Source organism: Gadus morhua, chromosome 22 (genome assembly GCF_902167405.1).
Source record: "Gadus morhua chromosome 22, gadMor3.0, whole genome shotgun sequence".
Classification (NCBI taxonomy): Eukaryota; Metazoa; Chordata; class Actinopteri; order Gadiformes; family Gadidae; genus Gadus; species Gadus morhua.
Window position 1 is genome coordinate 21,284,198 of NC_044069.1, and position 5,000 is coordinate 21,289,197.

At 48.6% G+C, this 5,000-nt stretch overlaps 1 protein-coding gene across 4 annotated transcripts in view; it reads left to right on the forward strand.

The window, feature by feature from the left end:
• Positions 1–4,011: 4,011 nt before the first annotated feature.
• Positions 4,012–5,000, forward strand: part of arpp21 (cAMP-regulated phosphoprotein, 21) — a 19,416-nt gene continuing 18,427 nt past the window's right edge. For 2 of the 4 annotated variants that reach the window (XM_030346518.1, XM_030346522.1), the window contains exon 1: positions 4,012–4,184. The gene's annotated coding sequence lies outside the window, so the exon portion shown is untranslated. The remainder of the gene's footprint in view (positions 4,185–5,000) is intronic. The other 2 variants (XM_030346521.1, XM_030346519.1) reach the window with 2 other exon arrangements.

A 5,000-nucleotide genomic window follows, 5' to 3' on the forward strand; every position in this document is an offset into this window, starting at 1 on the left:
TGGCAGGAAGTGCCTTCTGTGGGTTTGAAACACCTGCGTGAACCAAATGATGGGGTGGGGGGGTGGGGGGGTGGGGGGTCGGCTTAAACCACATCAATGGCGAAGTAATTGTACAGCTTTATATGTATTATTTTATTATATCTATATATCGAGGGGCCTCCTTGTAGAAAGGTACCGGATCGATCCCCAAAGATGGCTATCCCCTAAACTGCTCATTGATAAAAAAATTCTGATCATAATGTGTGAATATAACAAATGGGGGTTGAGTGCTGTGTAGCAACTGCAGTAGCTGCTATCATTGCTGTAACACAGGGAATTGGTTAGCCTAGCGATTGTTGTACTTGCACTTGGTTCTATGAACAACCTTTCTGTACCGACAGCGATATATTGATGCACTTCTTATGACAAATGTACTTATTGTAAGTCGCTTTGGATAAAAGCGTCTGCTAAATGCCCTAAATGTAAATGTAAATGAGTGCTTGCTAACAAATACTTTTAAGTGTAAGCAATCCACACATTAGATATATTCTCATCATCCTTGTTATTGTCATGGCACACAGTCAGCTGCTCAGATGTGTCAGATGGCCTGGGCGTGTGTGTGTGTGTGTGACAGGGTTTTGTCTTGCATCAGATCGTGACTACAGCATCTGTAAAGGTTTCCGGTCGGCTGATCTACTCATGTACTCGTTTTTAAAGAGAATTTCATCAAAGCCACCATGCATTCACGTTGCTAGACAATCTGTTTCGAAACAATCAGACAATTTCTGCAGAAAAATCCCCACTTTAGATTGAAAACCCCCAGTGGCTTTTTAGGACCTTCTGATCAATTGACACATCCGCCCTCCATTCAGAGAGAGATATTAGGAGGGAGGGAGAGGGAGAGAGGGAGGGATGGAGACAGCGAGATGGAGAGGGAGAGATAGGGAGAACGATGGAAATGGAAAGGGAGAGAGAGAAAGAAAGAGAGAGTCACTTGGCTATCATTCCGAATTAATTAGGCGAGGATACACCGGGAGGTATATAGCCAGCATCGCAGCTCCACCAACGATAGGACACATTTAAAACAGAATGGGATCCGGTATCCAGGCACGTGGGTATCCATAGAGACCGTTGCTATGGTGGAGAGCAATCTCACCTCATTAGGAACAAATATAAATAGCAGTGCGACTCAGCTTATGGCCATGACGCCCACAGCTGAGAGAACTGTCTCCCAGTCTCCCGTGTCAACGACAAGAGATAACTGCACTGGAACACGGAGGAGGTGGAGGAGAGAGACAGAGGGGGAAGAGGATGGAAGAGGGAGGGGGAGATGTGGATGGAGAGATATAGTGAGAGAAAGAGTTGGAGAGCGTGAGAGGAAGTGGGGAAGGGAGAAGGAGGGAGGGAGGGAGAGAGAGAGAGAGAGAGAGAGAGAGAGAGAGAGAGAGAGGGAGAGAGAGAGAGAGAGAGAGAGAGAGAGAGAGGGAGGTGGACAAGAGAGATGCAGAGAGATAAGAGGTGGAAGCGGGAGAGATGGTGGGAGAGAAAGGGGTGTCAGAGAAGCAGATGAAGGGAGAGAGATGAGTGTAAGAGAACAAAAGTGAGTGAAAAGGGATCAGGGGGAAATTAAGTTATCAGTTTTGTTAGAAGCCCTCTCGCACATGCACACACACTTACACACACACGCGCACACGCACATGCACACATGCACACACACACATATACGCACACACACACTTTTGAATTGAAATTGGCAGTTTATTTGATTCATCACGTTCTCTGCAGTTTTGTGATCAAACGACCTTCTGAGCATTTCCTCTCCCTTCCAAAATAAATAAAATGCACCTAACCATCTCTAAAGGACCTGATTGCGTCGATTTCGGACGATTCCTTTGTGTAACAAGACAAAGATGATGAAAACCACTAAGACAAAACAGAGAGAAAAGAGATAAGAAGGAGAGAGACCGAGAGGAGAGGGGACACATCCGTTCCTCGACACCGATTGCATCAGAAGACGTGTGCACGTGGAACCTATCGCACCGCTGGAGCTCAGCATCGACTCATCCTATTGTAGTTAAGCACCCCCGGACATTGCCTACTCTCTCGCCCACGCACTCGCTGCATCAGTGTTTGTTCCTAGTTATGACTCAATCCCCGGCTTCCGCTGAAAGCCATGTATGTATTATTTCACTCAGCCCAGGCAGACATTATTTCCGTGGCAATTTCTTTTTTTTTAACACAAAACGATGTCTATCGTCATGTCAGCCGTCTTCTGTTGCATAACCTTTGGTCATTTACTTATAATACGTTTATAGGTTTAGGGCTTTAGCACAAAAACTAAAAACACTGACGTTTCCATTTTGACATCTTGAATTTAATCTTTGAAACACACAGATTGGCCGGTGTTCTTTAAAGGTTTGTGTTTATGCATTCTTGCTGTTTTAAAAGTAATGGTCCAACTTAGACGCAGCAGGCATATCGGTGAGTATTACTGCAAAGAAATACTGATGCTCATTGTTTTCCCCCCTCAGCCAGACCCAAGATAAACATTGAGAAAACTAAAAAGATCCGTTGACTGAATGCGGGTGGTAAGGGGCGCTCGAACGCAGTGCATCATCTGGTGAGATCATCCGCAGATTAGCGGGGGCCTGTCTGCATCACAGGGCCTCACACTCACCCTTTCAACTTTCCGTTTATACCTCAAACCCTCAGAGCCTCCGTGTCACACTTGATCAGACGCCTTATCTCACACCTGTAGCGCGAACCGATCGCACGTTCGAAGGCGTTTGTCGACGCCAAGAAACGCAGTTCCGTGGAGGCGGGGGGGGGGGGGGGGGGGCGTACATTCGCTGTTGATCCTGGTCTAGCCTCCGCGGAGCATCATACACGCATATAAAAGCGCTCCGTCGTTTCTTAAGCAGCGCGAGTCATCACCTACTCGTAACGCGTCCGTAGTCGTAGCACCGGTCGTAGCCTTAACATAGCATGTTAGCCGTAGGACCGGGCCTACGGCTGGCATGCTGCAGTTAAGGCTACGCGTGTTGTTTTCAGTTGTAGGGTTAGGGGATTATAGGGCCTAAGCCCAATAATCATTAAAAAAAAACGATAAGCATAAAGCCTTGAAATGGGCTTGATAACTGCACGGGCTTGGATGAAACGAACTGGAAATAACGTGACAGAAAGAAACGATCGATCTTTTTCATCTAGATCTTGAGCCCCGGGGCGAGGAGGGTCTATTTATCCGTATCCTGTCTGCAGCTTTCTAGCCACGCGGCCACCGGTTGAAGAATGATGGTTTAAATATTCAGACTATAAGATCTGAATATTCATAAGACCATTGTTAATATTTATGAACCTTACTTATAGAAATTACACCATCGCTCGTTCAGATTCTTTTGCACAAACGCGCGCCACACAAATGGACCTTTCTCTTGATTCTGATTCGCTGTGTGTGCTGCGAGGAGGTTCGTTTAGAAGGCGACCATCAGCCAGAGATAGACTATTTCCCAATTCCCGCTAGCGCTTTGAAGACCCGTCGTCGCTCCATCTCAGTCAGTGGGAGGTCAGGTCACCGCGAGCCATTGAGCTGATGTAACCGTATACCAGCCACACTCTCACATACAATCTCACTCAAACAAGCACGCACAAGGGTCCAGTCCGATCTCAAGCGCTCAGTGGTGTGTGTGTGTGTGTGTGTGTGTGTATGTGTGTGTATGTGTGTGTGTGTGTGTGTGTGTGTGTGTGTGTGTGTGTGTGTGTGTGTGTGTGTGTGTGTGTGTGCGTGTGTGTGCGTGTGCGTGTGTGTGTGCGTGTGTGTGTGTCTGTACTTTTTAATAAGACATCATATAACTACACTACACTACAATGTGCACGCGCAGCGGGGGATGGCAAGCGCCACCGAGTCGCCAGCGAGCGCGCGCAATGCCAATCATACCGCCAAAACCAGGAGCCAGCAGGTGCTCCAGCCGCGCGAGCAGCGACGGGGGGGGGGGGGGGGGGGGAAGAGAGAGAGTGAGAGAAAGAGAGCGAGAGAGCGAGAGAGGGGGGGGGTGGGGGGGTTGGGTCTCGTGCATTCCTATGTGTGGGCGCGTGGCTTCTCATCTCTGACAGAAGCACACGGCGGCGGACTAGAAGACAGGACGGACGGACGGACGTGCTCGGGACACACAGGCTCATCGGCGGTCCTTTGGTGGTCTCTTCTCGAGGTAAGACGCGTCGTGGATGGAGACGACGTAAACGAAAATCACAACGGGCTGCTTTTGTTTGTTGACGATTAAGCTTTTATCTTAGCTGTGTATTTGTTTTGAACGTTTCCTGCCATCGGTGTCTGATGGAAAGTCCCCACAGTAAAGTTACCGTTAAGTGGCTCAGGGGGCTAACGCAGAAACACGAGGCTCCACTGGCTGGACACTGGTTTTACTTTCCATTATCATACTGGGATACTGGGAGTTACTGCGGTTCATGCGTGCGAGGCTGTGTATCAAAGTGTTTTCATCAACGCCGCGGACGCTATCATATTTACACTAAGTGTCGACCTATTCTCTGGATAATTACCCGCCTAGCCTAGCTAATTTGTTCTTCGGACGTGGACGCTCTCCTCGGTCATTGTTCGTGTTTTGGTGAGAGTGTGAGGTGCGTGTACGGGGCGCAGTGTCACCGAGTGCGGCGTCCACCCCAGCTAGGGCTCCAGGTTTGCGGTATAAATAGCCCGAGTGACAGCCCGGTCCAGGCACAGTAATGCGACACAGTGGTTATGAGCTCTCACCGACAACACTCGTCGTCTGCAATCAGGTGGAGGGAAAAACACACGGAGAGCCACACGCGCCATACCTGCTTGTCCTCTGCTGTTTAAGGTGTGCCCGGTGGTCTGCGCTCTCTGGTCGACGGAGGAGCTGCCTGTGATGGGGCCAACTTATTTTATTTTATTTGACGAGGAAACAAGAATCGTCCGAGTCATCCCTTTTAGATATTTTTGGGGGATGTTACGATGATGCACTATGTTTTTGTTTCGCATTGTATGT